At 36.9% G+C, this 17977-nt stretch overlaps 1 long non-coding RNA gene across 1 annotated transcript; it reads right to left on the bottom strand.

The window, feature by feature from the left end:
- Positions 1–862: 862 nt before the first annotated feature.
- On the bottom strand, positions 863–5664 carry LOC116408334. Its single transcript, XR_004220879.1, has 2 exons — positions 5570–5664; positions 863–1068 (listed from the first exon to the last, which is right to left on the bottom strand). It is a non-coding gene; the product is annotated as an uncharacterized LOC116408334 (long non-coding RNA).
- Between the last annotated feature and the right edge of the window lie 12313 nt (positions 5665–17977).

Below are 17977 nucleotides of genomic sequence, written 5' to 3'. Positions count from 1 at the left end.
GTGCCACCAGGTCCAGTAACTTCTTTTGGGAAAAGGGCCTATACCATATAAAAAGTTTCAGATGTAAGCTACAATGTGTTTTTACCCGTGATACTGCACTTTTGTTCACCATTCCATACTAATAGCAGTCCTGGTGGCAATGCACCTGACAGTCACTGTGTTAAAATGCACACAATTGTTTGTCCGATTTGATGCAAATTGTGCTAGAAATGTTCAGTGACAGGATGCCATTTTTTCTGTTGCTTGGTGTAAAAATTACATCTGTACCCAATTCTTAAGGAAAAAATATATTGCGTCTATTAATGTATGCCGCTATGGGAACCCTGGAGCAACCACCGCTGTTCCCTTGTGTCAACAGGTGCGCTAAACATGTTAGTGCAGCATGTTAGTGCAGCTTTAAACACAAGTCCCTTTAATGAATAGCACCAATTTACACAAGTAATGCAGCAAAATTTGTTTGACTGCAACTGCGGTTGCACTTCATAAATAAGTGTTTAGCAAATAGTGCTCAGCATTTCTTCACCATTAACATCAATAGCACATGTCCCTATACAACATAATATCCTTTAATGATCATTATTGTAGATGGATAGATATATCTAACTGTGGGTCACTTCCCAATCTCTCTTACACAGTGGCAAAATACACATTTTACTCATTGATATCAACCTTTTTGTACTTTTTAAAGAATTCCAACTCTCTTCACTCCAGAATAAGGTATTCTTTTAGAACTATAAGAAATTAAAAAAAAGTATTGTTGTGTGTTTTGACAAAACTCATTTTTCAGTGGAATATACTACTGGAAAGACATATTTATGTGTAATGTAACTTTGAACAATTATAACTTAAATATACTCATAACTGCACATTACAGTTTACTTGAAGTTAACCTGATATGTCTCCTTGTCTACAGTTTAAATGTGTTTCCGAAAGCTGATGAGTAATCACATGAATATACAGATAAATGTCGATTTATCAAAGCGGAGTTTCAGATGTTTACAAGGAATCCATCGAGAACCTGCTGCCAAACATTCTCCATATCTCCTGATAACGTAATTGACAAATCCACTGTAAGAAAGGGAAAATATGGATATAATCAGCAAGCTTCACGCAGCTTAGACCAAAAGATTAAATGACCTTGAGTAAGTGTGAATTTATATTAAAAGCAGAAAAATCCCAAAGCAAATCAATAAGATAGCCAGAGAACACAGCATATGACTAGGTGCATCAGCAGAGATCAATGGGAATGTAATGCTGATATTACAAGTAAACTGGGAAACCTGTATAGATCTTCAGATTTGATGTTTAGCCCGTAAGTTTAATATTATTACATTTCAAGATAACACAGGTTCTTACAAGATGACAGGTCTAGATCACACAATTGGTCAATAATAATAAAAATCTAATTTTGTCTTTTAAGCAACTCTTTCAAGAACAAACAAGACATTTTGCTGATCTAAAAAGCAAACAAATAACATTTGAAGACTTGATACAGTTGTGTCTTGAGTAAGGCCAAACCATTAAACCTTTATACAATTTTTCTGTATATTCTAGTTGTCAAGCCATGGCTTTTAAATGTAAGATTGCATGGCAACACTGGCAATTTAGAAGTCTAATACACTGCTTTGTGCTTAGAGGGCTACTCTTGATAATCTTTACATATTATATCCATTATTCTCATATGAAGAAGGTAAAACAGTGGGGGATTTCGTTAAACCAAACATACCTACCCAAAGGCAGGGACAGCTGTTGCTTATGAGTAAAAGAGGGATCTATTCTTGTATGAATTTTGGACATTGTAATAGCATAATCCCTGGAGATGTCATAAATCCACAAAAAAGGTTCCAAATTACCCATAAAAGATTTGCATGATTGTAACAGCAAAAGGGTCATTTATTGTATTAGGTGTTGATAGTATGGCCAATATGGGCCAAACGTTTAGAGCAATTAGGTTTCAACTAAATGAACATAAATCTACCATTCAAAATTCTAAACCTCAAATTAGAAAGAGATTGCACAGAATAAAAAGAAATTCCACCAGGGTATGAATGAGGAATACACCATGGCTTGTTTTTGATAATGTTAATGGAATTCTAAGGTTCTAATTCCCCCCCCCCCCCCTCTTTATTTTACAGATTTGAAAATATGCATCAGTCAATAGAACTCCTCAGTAGAATTCGGTACTGAAATCCATTTTTCATAAGAGCAAAAAGATTTTTGTATATTTAATTTTGAAATCGGGTATGAGACTAGCCATATTCTTAGTTTCCCAAGTGCCCTCAGCCATGTGATTATGCTCAAGTAAACCTCAGTATGCTTTATGGTAATGTAAGGGTTAACTGAATTGGTATACAATAATATTATATGTTTTATTATTACTATTTTGTATTAGACTTATTGATTTTTATTTTTTTATTGATTATTTTATAACAGTTTTGTTAACATACAAACAATTTAAAAGTGTTTGACTTTTATAAATTTGAATTTTTATTGTCATAATGAAAAATAGTTGAAAATAGATTGTTAAATGTAATTGTTTATTATTATGTATGTATCTATAATTTTATGAATAAAGCGCTGTACAAGCTTATTATGTACAAAAGTACACACAGGGTGGAAACATGTTATAATAAATAAAATGAATATGTTTAAATGCACAGATTACGTGCCATGTGCTATGAGACACAGTAGGAAGGAGGTCCCTGCCCTGTAGAGCTTACAGTCTAAATGATTATTATTGCAACTTTGTTGCCATGGACCATTTATTCTTTATCACTTTATAATGGCATTATGTTATACTAGACTCTTGCACATCAAAGTACTTGATATTGCAACTATACAGTATAGTACAAGGACTATTGAAGGGGACTTTTAATATGAACTTATTCATATATATAAAGATATTTCCTGTTTTTTTTTAATTGTGCAGATTGTGAGGTTGATTAATTATTATAGTTGTATGTCTTTATGTACTTGCACCTACATTGGTTTGTATGCGTGACGAAGAGGCTTGTCAAAGTGTTACATATTGACCATGGCCTAAATATCAGAAGATCAACTAGTTGGCTTCTTTTAAATATAAGTGATTATTACATAACAAGAGGTAAGGAATGTTGTGGCAAGACAGTCGAAGAAAAATGGATGCTTCTGCAAGACTAAAAATGCAAGATGAGTCAATGGGGCAGACTTACTAATGCACAAACTCTCAGAGCGTTCATTCGATTGCTCCTATCGTTTTTTCGACACTTTCGCGACTTTTTCTAAGCTTGCGCGAAAAAATCGGAAAGGTTTTCCCGCTGTTTACAATCATTCGGTACAAAAATTACGATATTATCATTCCTAATATGATTTTTTCACAAGAATTTTCGTGATATTTGCGATCTTCAGAAATTTTGTATCCAATCCGAATTTTTCCCATTCGAACTCGTGATTTGATAAATCTGCCCCAATGACACATTTAACCTTATGGATACATAGGTACAAACTTATCAAAATGTGAGATCAGTGCTCACCACAGAAAAATTTACCCACTTTCTTTTCATTCCTATGGGATTGTCAGAAGCGTATTTATCAGTGGGTAAAAGTTCATCATTTTATAATTATGCCTCTACAAATCCTATAGGAATGAATAGAAAGTGGATGAATTTTTCTGGGGTGAGCTCTATTTGTGTGCATAATGGCTTTTCAACTAGGGACATATTTACTAAAGGGCAACATATAAAATTTAGAGTATTTGCAGCAATATAGTCAGGTGTGATTGCCAAAATTAGGTGAACTTTTTTATGTCTCTGTGTGAGTTTCCTCCCACTCCAAAGCAGGGAGATTGCTCACAGTGTGTGAATGTGATAGGGACTTAGACTGTAAACTCCATTGGGCAGGGACTGATGGGAATGATGTATTATCTCTGTGCTGTGGAAAAAAGCTTTATATAAATTCACAAATTTTTGACAAAGTGAACTGCGACAGATTCGCTCATCACTATTGACGATTGCTCCAGGAGTCAGATGATTTGGTAGAAATGCAACCTTTACATGTACTGGTTGGTGGATGACCTAATACATCAGTTAAATGAGTTCATTGGTCAGTCTGGTTTAGCCATATCAAAGGCTGAACTGACAATACTCTAACATATCATTGTACAGTGCAATCAAAAACTGACCAAACTGTCCAAACCAATTTGTTTGTGCCCAGATTTAAACAATACAAAATTAATAGTAATTCATTTATTTTTTCCACTTAATTTTTTTGATAATATTTGTTTTAGATTTAGAGGCCATTAATCATAATATATTTCAAAGACTCTTAAACGGCTTTTACAGTCTGTTCTTTCTACATTTTAAAAGCAACGCTTACTTTTGAAGTTCCCACTGCTAAATTCAGGCAGTATTTTAGATAATTATTTACTGATGGGCTCCTAGGCCCACCTGGCCAGTAAATATATGTGCCTACTTAAAATATGGAGAGTGGTTAAATGCCTGCTGGGTGTGTAATTATGCACAGAGTGATAATTATAGAGAACTTTTTCTGCCACTTGGCTAATGCACATGAAAGTGGCTATATGGATGTATATATATTTATATAAGAGGGCAATGCATAATCATTGCACTTTCCCTTCTTAATGTACTGGAAATGTGCTGTAAAAATTGGGTGTGCATGAAAGTCCTGCGTCAGTGCCGGAGCCCAAAGGCCCCGATGGAAAGTAAAGAGTCAAATGAAATGATCACCAATATGCAATTGTTACTGTTTGGCTGTAACCTGCTACAGTTATTTATAATATATCCTTTTTCCCTAGACAAATTAATAGTCCTTTAGCCTATTATAGCTTAAAGCTAAATCCGTTGAAGAATTATGATTAAGAGTAATAATAAAACAGTAGCTTGTACTTGATGGTAACTAAGCTGCATGAATCCATATTGGTTGCAAAACAATCCTGTTTATATAATTTATAAATGTTTTTTAGTAGTTGTGACACAAATTACAGAACAACCCATATCCGAAAAACACCAGGTCCCAAACATTCCGAATAACAGATCCCATACCTGTATAAAGGTCTCTTACAATGCACTGTGTTATTATATGTAAGAGACCTAAGATAATTAGCTGTAGGCTGCAGGCAAGAGAGACTTTTATTTCTGTATCAATTTAGCCAGTGCAATCTGCCTGGCAATTAAACTGCCATAAGAGTTATCCAAACAAATTGTTTTGTGCATATTGTAAAGGCTTATTATATGTATTTTCATTCTTTGGAAGGAACCACTTACCCCGCCAGGAACGGCATTGCAACCAATTAGAAAATACACTTCACTATCATTTCTGTTCCAGAGACTGCTTATATAATACATTAAAACACGTATCTCCAATTTTATTTCTAAAAGTAACTTGAAATGTTTATAAAAAGTAAGTTCTTAAAATCTGGTCCCATTGGTAATTATGGAAGACATGGCAACATTTTCATATACAGAAGGCAAATCTCACTCCAGAAATAGAGAACTTTTGCAGGGCGGCAAGCTGTCATCCGGCAATGCTGGACATGTATCACATTAGGAATTTAGCTTTTCAGCAGAATTACCTTAGATTGGGTGAAAGAATCCTGGGCTGCTCGCCTTCAACAAATTGGTCCAAACAGTCCATTCTGTCATTTTCTTAGTCTGGACAAGCCATCAGTCATTCTGCGAAGGAAATAAACACAAAGCACAAATATACAAAAAAACAAATGGCTGTTTATTTTGTGACATTTAAACCAAGACGTATCTAATAATGCTGCTCTTTATCTTTCTCTGTTCTTATTCACGAAATGCAAGCTATAAAATACGGTGAAAGTTGCTATACAAATGACTTTAAGAGAGCGCCAGCAGCGTAGCAAAGTAAAAATAATGTTTGTTGAGCAAAAATATGTATGAAACTATAAGCAGCGTGATAGTTCCCTAATTAGTAATAAGGGGCCAGATATTAATATTACTATTATTAACATGTATTTATAAAGCACCAATATATTCCACCATGCTGTACAATAGAATAGAGAACAAAATTGTTTCATGGTTTATTGCATAAAAACTCAATGGAATTGAATCAGGAGATAATTGGAGCCTTGGAAGACCAAAACAAATGGTGGGGCAGTGCTAGCCATGGACTGGCTTATTTTTTTTGGGGGGGGGGAATCACTAGGGATGTGCCTTATAACTTGCTACCTAGCTCTCATTTTAGCTTTCATTTTCACCTCTATCTAGTGACAGAACTACTGAATCTAAAACACCAGTGCCATGGGAGCTTGTGTGTGCGCTTTGGATAATAACTGCATGGTACGTGAATTATGGGGGTGATTTATCAATGTTTGGATTCAAAATGTTTTCTGTGATTCTAATTTTTTTGCACAAAGACCTGAAAATTCCAGTTATGGTTTCCAATATTAAAGTCTTCAATATTTACTAAGTGCAAGAAACCCCGAAAAACCTTCCACATCTAAAAGCTTTTGAGTTCATGTAGAAGTCAATGGAAATTTCCTAGATGTGGAACGTCGCATGGTGGAAGGGGCAGAGGGAATATCGCTGTATTGCTGTATTTGAAAAGACTGGAAGCAGAGTTTTAGAAGGTATTTTTTACCTAAAGCATTCAAAATAATAAACTGTGTGCAGGATAGGGCAATTACTAGAGCAGGGTAGAACAGATTTTTTACATTAAAAAAAAATTGCGTTACTGTTCCTTTAAGGAACAAAAGTTAAATCAGATAAATTGCCCATTAAAGTGAAACTATACCCCCAAAAAATGTAGGTCTCTATAAAAATATATTGCTTAAACAAGCTCATATCTAAAACCCTGCTTCATCTAAATAAACCATTTTCATAAAAATACTACTAGTGGTATTTGCTATTGGCTAATCCTAAATAGAAAATCACCATTTTAAGAATTGTGGGCCTCCTCCTGGGATCATAGGATTCACAGGGCACACAAACAAACCAAGTCACACATACATGCTGGGCCCCATCAGCCAATTAATGGACAGAGTTCTGCCTTTTGCTTCCACACTACTTCCTGTTAAAGTTAGAGCTGCATTATTTCTGGTCATGTATGTATGTATGTATGTATAACTTTATTTATTTAAAGTGCCACAAGGGTACGCAGCACTGTACAATCTTGTGATCTCTGAGGGAACACACTAGAGGTGTAGCGAACCTCACAAAAAAAGTTTGGAACCTGTTCGCAAACTTCTGCCAAAAAGTGCAAACTTTTGCGAACTTTGCGAACCCCATAGACTTCAATGAGAAGGCAAACTTTAAAACCTAGAAAAGCCATTTCTGGCCAGAAAACTGATTTTAAAGTTGTTTAAAGGGTGCCACGACCTGGACAGTGGCATGCCGGAGGGGGATCAAGGGCAAACATTTCTCTGAAAAATACGTTGTTGACACAGCGTTGCGTTTTGTGCTGTAAAGGGCAGAAATCACACTACATTTCTAAACTTGTGTCTAAACTTGTCCCCAACACAGCTAGACTAATAGCACTGGGCTCTATAAATGGTGCTGGTGCACTACTATGAGCAGCACACCTGTCTCCAACACACACAGACGGAGCTGCAGTACACAATGAAAAGAAGAGTAACAGTAATCAGAAAATAAAAGCAGTCCTTACAAGGACTATTGGGTTACAGCAGATGAGATCAGCAGGACAGCTGCCCACAGCAGCTACATACAGAGCAGTAGAAAGTAGATTACTAGTCAGCAAAGCTACCTAAACTGTCCCTCAAACCCCTGCACAGCTCTCTCCCTATGCTAACTCATCAAGCACACACAGGCAGAATGTAAAATGGCTGCTGGGCTTCGGTTTATATATGGAAGGGAGTGGTCCGGGGGTGGTCCAGGAGGGAGAGCTGCCTGATTGGCTGCCATGTATCTGCTGGCTCTGGGGTGAGAGGTCAAAATTTGGCTCCAGCTAAGGCGAACCCAAAATTGCGAACATCGCTAAAAGTTCGCGAACTTGCGAACACCCGATGTTCGCGCAAATTAGTTCACCGGCGAACAGTTCGCTACATCTCTAGAGCACACAGCCCATCACTAAATGGTGGCTCAAGGGAAAGGATGTAAAAGGGCAATATTTACTGATATATATGTTCCAGTTTGGTAAGATTCTTTAATAGGTCACTTAACATAATATAAACTATCTATTGGTTAAGTATTCATTCTGGGGGTATAGTTTTCCCTTAAGCAGAACCACAACAAATAATGGAAATATTAGGGATGGATTTGTCAGGAATGTTTTTATGCATTTATCTATTTTTGGATTTTGTCTTGTTTTTCTATAGCCAATGTCAGTTTCCTGTTCTCACCAGCCTACTTCCTGTTTGCCTAAGCCTCTTATACTTCAGCCAGTAGGGGGCACGGGGTGGAATCATTGAGGTGTGATCAGTGAAAAGCAGCTGAGCTGAGAGGATGCTCCCCTCCAAAGTTAGTCACAACCCATATCAAGGGAAACAACAGAACTATGTCCAGTGTAGATATAATAAGAATAAAATCTCTCATAGAGTCCTTTTTATACATTGTATATTAACCTTGAATAATCAGAATGATATTAATGCACACTAATGTGACCACAAGAAAAGTTAGTTATGAGGTATAGTCAGTGTAGCCTAACACAAGCATTTTTGGTAATAAATCCCGGTAATTAAAAAATGCGATACCATCATACACAATTTTTTTTTTTCCGTATTTTGACAGTTGCTGACTGATGGAGACATTCTAACAGGAAGACACATCAATAACATATCACGTTTGATAGTCATTTTACATCAAGTACACTGTGGCTACATAACCTATTATCTGATGCTAACAGAATAACTTAATGGAATTTAATGCATGATTTGTTCTCCTTTTTTTTCCAAAGGAACAGATCAGATACAAGGTAAAAGGGACATTAGAGCTGCCCAGTTTATAATACACAGTAAAGTAAGTTGATGAAAAATAGGCCCTGATGCGCAAGACGGTGGCAGATTCACAAGGCCGCTCTGCCGGTAACATTAATTCAAGTCAATGGGAGCTGCAAGATCAGTAACACGGCATTGGCCGGCCAGCAGTAATTATAATTAAGCAATTTAACAATTCTAACAAGAAAAAACCCCTTTGATGCTCCTAATTTCTAGATTTGATAACATTTAGCACATTATTGCCATTGTTATATTTAGGCAATAACTATTTGTGCGCAAATGAGATTATTTCCATTTTCAGTCCTTGTTGAGTCTGAACATTCTCCTCTATGCACAAGGGAATATCTTTCATTTCTAACTTTTGACATACACTTGTGTTATTTTCATACTGAAATAAAAAAAATATGTATGTATTGCTGCCTTGCACTGCTGAGGTTTGTTCTCGGCCAGGGCACTACGTGCAAGGAGTTTTGGATATAAAACATTTGATTGAATTGAACCTTGAATAAAACTTAATGCATTCAACTCATCATTTTCAACGGATCTACAAATTCTAAAAAAAAAATTGAATAATTTGAAAAACTCGAATGGAAAAAAATCATTTAAATTTTGTCTTCTACATAAACTCGCAGGCTTTTAGATGCCAATGTTTTACATTCAAGTTTTTCAAGTATTTTGCACTTAATAAATATTGAACATTCAATTTCTGGAAACCTGAATTTGAACTTGTGAGTTTTATTGGAAAAAAATGTAAAATTTGAACGTTAAATGTCAGATGTCAGATAAGATTCAATTAACAATGTGGCGACTGATTTCTGCTTGAAAAAATGATGTTACCAATTCACAAAAAGTGAGCCTGCACAGCTTGGTAGATATGGTCTACAGCACTGATATGGAAAAGTGCATGTGAAATGTTTTTATACAAATAATTCAATTAACTTTAGTATCTCTTGGAAGGGGTTAAAAAGTAAGGTAAGAAACAACGTCCCATTAATCCACCCAGTTATGCCTATTTTAGAGTGCTCTCATAGTTCACTTAATGCCTCCAGTTATCCCCATTTACAGTACAATTCCTTCTTTCCTGAACACCTTCGGCTGAATGTGTTGTCTCAGTAAGTCATGTAAGCAACCATTCAGCGAAATAATTCTTTAGAATTGTTGTTTCTAAATATAATACTAATCTTTCCACTGTGACTTTTAAAGTACTCTCTGACAGTCTGAAAGGATTCTTTACCTAGTCAACATAAGGTTGGTATCGACATGAAACAGAAATAGCAAGGAGTTACGGCTATTATCATTGTTATTATTACGTGTCAGTGTATTTCACAGCTCTCTACAAGAGAGCAAACACCCAGGGGATTGTGGTTGTGCAAGAATCCAATACAAATGAGCCTTAGTGCATTGGTCAGAAAGCTTGTGGCCTATAACAAAGAGAGTTTTTATTCACAACATAAACAGAATTGAGCATTTAAATGCTTCATCTCCGTGGTGGCTATCTATAAAATATGGGCAAAGAGCAAAACCACCATGATTTTACCCACAATGCAGCATTACTTCCAGAATCTGGGCTCCTACAAAAAAACATGGCCTGCAACTTACATGTAATTTACTACTGCAATTGCAAATTTGTTTCCACTTCCATGAGTTCCATTGTGGTGATGTGTGCAGCTCTTGAAAAGACATTATCGTGCTGCCTTATATATGGCTGACATGGACACACAATGTAGTCAGCTTGCATTATAATAGGCTAAAGGAAATTCTGAATGTCATGTACTGTAGAAACAAGAATCTCTGGTGTTCTGGCCTCCAGTTATTTTGAGACCTTCAAGTGTGGCAATCCTGAGTGTTCCAGCCTCATACTCTGATACATCTGTCCCTTAAAGGAAAACTATACCCCCAGAATGAATACTTAACCAACAGATAGTTTATATTATGTTAAGTGGCCTATTAAAGAATCTTACCAAACTGGAATATATATATATCACTAAATATTGCCCAGTAAATCCTTTCCCTTGAGCCACCATTTAGTGATGGGCTGTGTGCTCCCTCAGAGATCAGCTGACAGGAAATAATGCAGCTCTAACTGTAACAGGAAGTAGTGTGGGAGCAAAAGGCAGAACTCTGTCCATTAATTGGCTGATGTGACCTAGCATGTGTTTTCTTGGCTGGTTTATGTGCACTGTGAATCCTATGATCCCAGGAGGTGGCCCTTAATTCTTAAAATGGCAATTTTCTATTTAGGATTACCCAATAGCACATACTGCTAAAAAAGTATATTTTTATGAAAATATGATCTGGTTTATGCAATATACTTTTATAGAGACCTACATTGTTTCAGGGTCTAGTTTTCCTTTAATATCTGAGCTTGTGCTAAACAGTGAAAGTAAACCTGGCGATTTTCACACTTGGAAGCTTGTAAACTTTTTTCTTTTTTTAAAGTGAACTATTATTTCTGTGCTGGCTACAATGACAGGTTGAAGGGCTGTCATCTTATCTATGTATAAATGTTTTTGGTTTCAATAAACAATGTTCTCACTTTGCAAAAGTTCCTGGCTGTTAGGTCTTAGCCCAGAATTTCTGGTAATCAGTGGAATACAAGTTTAGGAATAATAAGCAGGTCCTACCATACTGGGACAGAATAATCCCATTCTGACCCAAAAATCACATGATCCTTAAACAAGGAGAACTTGTAGGCTCATAACTAGCAATTTGCTAAGCAGCTACGTGCAAGTACAGGACCAAAGATTAGTCATGTATTTTGTGGAATCTCTTGTTTTCATTTGCTTTCATTTATATTTGGGAATTATTATAGTTCTTTTTTTGTATTAATATTTATGTTTTATAGTTATTAAAAAGTAGCTAAAATGATTGTGTATGCCATTTTGCCCCAGGTATCAAAGAACCAACTAATACGCTTAATGATTTTATCTCATTCCTGTTCTCTTGCTGAGAACGCTCCTTTTGGAATACAAATTTAATTGAAAGCACCAGTTTATTAGCTTAAGTCATAGATACAGTACAATAGATTGAAGCAATAGATAGCTAAATAGATAAATGATAGATAGATGATAGATAGATAGATAGATGCAGTGATGCATTAGGGAGCCCTGTTTGTCTACTGTTTGTTTATGAATAAAGCTTCCTTTGTGCTGTGTGCACTTTCCATGTGCAAAATTGCCTGCATACAGTATATATATTGCCTGCCTGAGTGTGCAAGAGAACTCTATGCCCTGCCTACATGACAAATGTAATTCACAAATGGGCACAATTTTGGTGCACCTTATTAAGTTTTCTAGGACAAAACTACATTACGTGAGAAAACATGGTTGACTGCACATAGCACTTTGCCACCCCTTGCAAATGAAGCTGTTATGTTTATTTTCAAGATGGACCACTCCTCAGTACCTAGGACTTTGCTGATTCTTATGTGGACTCGACCAGCTTGACTCAAGTGGACCCTCCCTTTATAAGGGCACGTTAACCATGCTGACTACACACACAGGACAGATCTCTCAATAATTTTGGTGCCAGTGTTTCTTGAAACAACTATTGTAGTTAATACTTTATTTGCTAGATCTCATACAGTTGCTCACAATATGGAACAGTATTCAGACACTTCACAGATACTTCTCTGGGTGGTTTTGAGCAGAGGCAGAATATTAGTTAAAACCAGAGATAGTACTCCCTGATAGGTAAACTTAGGTGAACAAGTCTATAGTGGTATAAGGTGGTTCCCAGTGGTTTATAACTCGAGGAATCTTTCTATCTATGAACCTAACCGCTTGAATTCCCCTGCTGCTCTAATAACGACACTGATCCTATCTCTCACTCCTTTAGCAAGTAGACTTGCTGGAGTAGTCTGGTTTTGTCTCTTTAGGGCTCTGGTACATGGGGAGATTAGTCGCCCGCGGCAAAACTCCCTGCTCGCGGGCGACTAATCTCCCCGTGTACCAGAGCCCTAAGGCTCTTTCCAAAGAGACAGAACCACATATTGACTCTCCTATTAAAGACTTAGGACACGTGACCAGTTACAGAACTGCCAGGGAACACTGAAAGAAAAACAGCCTCCCCTTCCCATTGTGAAAGTGTGACACTGAGTTTTATGTGGGCTAATTAAAGTAAATGTAAGCAAAACCTTTGCCCTCCTACAAAAACTATACAGCAAATTTACCAAGACCAGGTGTAAGAGCTGTTCATGGATCAGGTACAGAAGCTTTGGTAAAAGGGATCTTTGTATTAATGTCTGCTCAGTTTATGCTTTGCTATGAGAATATATAAAATCCCAGCCATAATGTATAACAATACTGCCTTTTTTTCTTGTTGCTCTTTCCACTCTTTAGCAATTTGCTCTTGTTTTTTACAAAAATGGTAATGATAAATATTTGTTTTGTCACATTTTCTTTCTTACTATGGCACTGCCAGGCTCTTTAATGTATGGAGCATGCCTATATGAAGGTTACATGTATAATATACTGAACACAAATCTGTCAAAATATTCTCAGGAAATTGCTTCTGTGTTTTGGACATTCATACATTATGCCCTTGAATGCCGCACTCATTGAACAGCTAGGGAGTTATCTCTGCAAGATAGTCTGTTTTACTCTTGCCGTGCTTGAATATGCAATATATCATCAGGCTAAAAGTATTTAAGGGGTTGAAATATGACCGTATCTGGTGTCTCTTATTACACGCACAGTGCATTTCATCCCTACATGAAAACATTTTTCTACAAGCAATCTAAATAAACAGTGCGACTTTAAGATAGTTTGAATCATGGGCATTATTATTAGTGTATATTGTGGGTTAGGATTTTTTGAAAGGCCTAAATTCATCAGAACTGGTGTTTTGTGTTATTAAGCACGCCTCCCGTATCTAAGACATAAAGTACAATATTGCTTTGGTAAATAGACTTCATACAAAATAACAACATATGTCATATATGCTGAAAAGGATACTATCTGGAGCCCAAATGAGTTGCACATAAAGGACTGACTTGCATAATAATATTTTTCTGTTAGTTTATTATTGTCATTTTGGTCCCTATTGGGGGTCTCTTTTTTTCTATATATATAGATTTATGTATTATGTACAGTGGTGTGAAAAACTATTTGCCCCCTTCCTGATTTCTTATTCTTTTGCATGTTTGTCACACTTAAATGTTTCTGCTCATCAAAAACCGTTAACTATTAGTCAAAGATAACATAATTGAACACAAAATGCAGTTTTTAAATGAAGGTTTACGTTATTAAGGGAAAAAAAAAACTCCAAATCTACATGGCCCTGTGTGAAAAAGTGATTGCCCCCCTTGTTAAAAAATAACTTAACTGTGGTTTATCAATTTCAATTTTCAATTTCAATATCAATTTCTGTAGTCACCCCCAGGCCTGATTACTGCCACACCTGTTTCAATCAAGAAATCACTTAAATAGGAGCTACCTGACACAGAGAAGTAGCCCAAAAGCACCTCAAAAGCTACACATCATGCCAAGATCCAAAGAAATTCAGGAACAAATGAGAACAAAAGTAATTGAGATCTATCAGTCTGGTAAAGGTTATAAAGCCATTTCTAAAGCTTTGGGACTCCAGCGAACCACAGTGAGAGCCATTATCCACAAATGGCAAAAACATGGAACAGTGGTGAACCTTCCCAGGAGTGGCCGGCCGACCAAAATTCCCCCAAGAGCGCAAAGACAACTCATCCGAGAGGCCACAAAAAACCCCAGGACAACATCTAAAGAACTGCAGGCCTCACTTGCCTCAATTAAGGTCAGTGTTCACGACTCCACCATAAGAAAGACACTGGGCAAAAAAGGCGCAAACCACTTTTAAGCAAAAAGAACATTATGGCTCGTCTCAATTTTGCTAAAAAACATCTCAATGATTGCCAAGACTTTTGAGAAAATACCTTGTGGACCGACGAGACAAAAGTTGAACTTTTTGGAAGGTGCATGTCCCGTTACATCTGGCGTAAAAATAACACAGCATTTCAGAAAAAGAACATCATACCAACAGTAAAATATGGTGGCGGTAGTGTGATGGTCTGGGGTTGTTTTGCTGCTTCAGGACCTGGAAGGCTTGCTGTGATAGATGGAACCATGAATTCTACTGTCTACCAAAAAATCCTGAAGGAGAATGTCCGGCCATCTGTTTGTCAACTCAAGCTGAAGCGATCTTGGGTGCTGCAGCAGGACAATGACCCAAAACACACCAGCAAATCCACCTCTGAATGGCTGAAGAAAAACAAAATGAAGACTTTGGAGTGGCCTAGTCAAAGTCCTGACCTGAATCCTATTGAGATGTTGTGGCATGACCTTAAAAAGGCGGTTCCTGCTAGAAAACCCTCAAATAAAGCTGAATTACAACAATACTGCAAAGATGAGTGGGCCAAAATTCCTCCAGAGCGCTGTAAAAGACTCGTTGCAAGTTATCGCAAACGCTTGATTGCAGTTATTGCTGCTAAGGGTGGCCCAACCAGTTATTAGGTTCAGGGGGCAATTACTTTTTCACACAGGGCCATGTAGGTTTGGATTTTTTTTCTCCCTAAATAATAAAAACCCTCATTTAAAAACTGCATTTTGTGTTTACTTGTGTTATCTTTGACTAATAGTTAAATGTGTTTGATGATCAGAAACATTTTGTGTGACAAACATGCAAAAGAATAAGAAATCAGGAAGGGGGCAAATAGTTTTTCACACCACTGTATATGTTTATGTATTATGTATTCTCATCCTTTTGATTGATTATTTGGAGTTATAGACACCTGGATATAAGCATCACCTCAGAGATTCTATGACCACATATTTTATGGAGGTCACTGAACTCAAAGGTGCATATAAAAGTAGGGCCACATTATTTCTTATAACACACAAGATTCAGTGGGTCGTGTAACTTGAGTGACACCACAAAATGCAGCTTATAACAGATGGAATCACTGAGCACCATTTATAAGGATATGTTATTCACAACTGTTATATATTATATGCATAGTATATTTTACTAAAGACAGCGGCTCAGTACTAGGAAATTCAATGTATGCTATCCACCCCATACAGCAACTCCATTCAAGGAATACTTGGCTCAGTGCTCACAATAAACCAGCAATGAGGAATAGATGGGGGTGAGCAGAGGTGCTCAGATGAGTGATTAGTTTATGTTATAGTACTGGAAATGGAATAATATTGCAGTATTCCCATTATCAGAGTTGCATGACCATGGAGCAACCAGCAATCCCCTAGGGGACAGGGATATCTCTGTGAAACACACTTAAAAAATGTATGGACACATATTATGCATGCAGCTATTGAAGGGTCACATAGATGTTGTCCCAATGTTCAAGTTTTAGTTCAGACCTAGCTAGAAGATGCCAGATTTGAGAGGACCAAATGGTTATACAATGCTGAAAATTACAAACAGGGAGGACAAACATAAAACACATGTAAGACATAGGAGGAAGGAGATCCCTGCTCAGTAGAGCTTGCTATCTAAGTGGCTGGGTAACATACTGGTTAGGGTGAGAGGCTGCTATTCCCAATGGTTTGGGCCCTATTGTAAGCTCTTTTGGGCAGGGCCCTCTTCACCTCTTGTATCGCTTATTGATTGCTTTATATGTTATTCTGTATGTCCAATGTATGTAACCTACTTATTGTACAGCGCTGCGGAATATGTTGGCGCTTTATAAATAAATGTTAATGTAATGTAATGTAAAGTGCCCAGAATCAACCAGGTGAGTTTTGTTTATAGATCGGTGGTCATTTTCTAATCAGTTTAATCTATTAATTGATTTGTGGACATTTCACAGCTCTGAATGTCTCCATTTAACCCAGTGCATGCTTTGATATGCTGAAATAGGTATTTTGCATTTTTTATCTATTAATAGATCTTCTCAACATCTCAGTCATTACCTGTTCACATAAACACATTCAAGACATTGCTAAAGCTGCCCCTTTCAGATTTTTGAAATTCCCTTTCAGGTTTTATTAGACTTTATATCTGTCTTTTCACATCTACTTGAAACACTTGTTAGTGAAGCGTACTCTTGCCCACTTTTTGTCTTTGTAAATATTGGCGTATAAGGGAGAGATGATGTTGCAATCACATAGGGACTGGGATTTGATGCATCGGAATGAAGATTGGGTGTTCTAGTAGATTTGTACGTTTGTGAAACTCAAACAGGTAGTTTCCAATCAGGATCCCAATGGAAAACTGGGGATGTCGACCCTGCTCATACTTCCCTTTTAGACAGTAAGCACCAACAAACAGTGCCTTTTTGTATATTTGATGTATGTACAACATACATTGCTGCAGAATATATTGGTACTTTATAAATCTGTGATAGTAATACATTATAAACTAAAAGAACATACGAATAATGATGATACTTGTGATGAATAGTCAACTGACTATGCAAATCTAACTTTACTATCCCATTAACTAATGTTGAATACAGTGTGTATTTCACATTAAAAAATATAATGCATCCAATATTCACTATTTATAGCACCAAATGTATTCATTTTTGTGCTTGTAACTAGAGCTGGTCCTCTGTTTGGAAGCAAAAATTTGATTAGTTTAGTTAGTGTGTGATATGGTATACTATACAGGGTGAAACTGGGCTGGAGGGACACCGGGAAAAAACCCAGTTGCCCCTGGTCACTCAAATGAATATCCCCATTTAGTCCCTCATGTTGGTGGGCAAATCATATAAAGAGCTGCTCTTCCGTGACCTTGCAAAACAAGTGGATCTTAGGCTGATGCCACACGTGGCGTTTTTCCGCTGCGTATTTTCTAATTCTCTCGGCGGCTGAAAAACGCCTGATATCATCATCCATAGAAATAGCTTGAAAAGACTGGAAGCAAACCACACAATGCGGAAATACGCTAGAAAACGCCTTAGCGCGGATTTTTCAAGCGTAGGCCGAAATACGCCAGTATTTGCACAGCAAGCTATTCCTATGTATACACAAAGGCAGCTGCCAGACCTAGCGGAAATACGCAGCGTTTTTTGCTATTTCGCAGTATTAGCACCATGGAAACGGGATTTGCTTACGTCACCAGTACTAGGCTGAA

Source organism: Xenopus tropicalis, chromosome 1, assembly GCF_000004195.4.
Source record: "Xenopus tropicalis strain Nigerian chromosome 1, UCB_Xtro_10.0, whole genome shotgun sequence".
In the NCBI taxonomy this organism is placed as follows: Eukaryota; Metazoa; Chordata; class Amphibia; order Anura; family Pipidae; genus Xenopus; species Xenopus tropicalis.
Note: the sequence above shows the minus strand (reverse complement) of the source record. Positions and strands in the feature narration are given on the sequence as shown.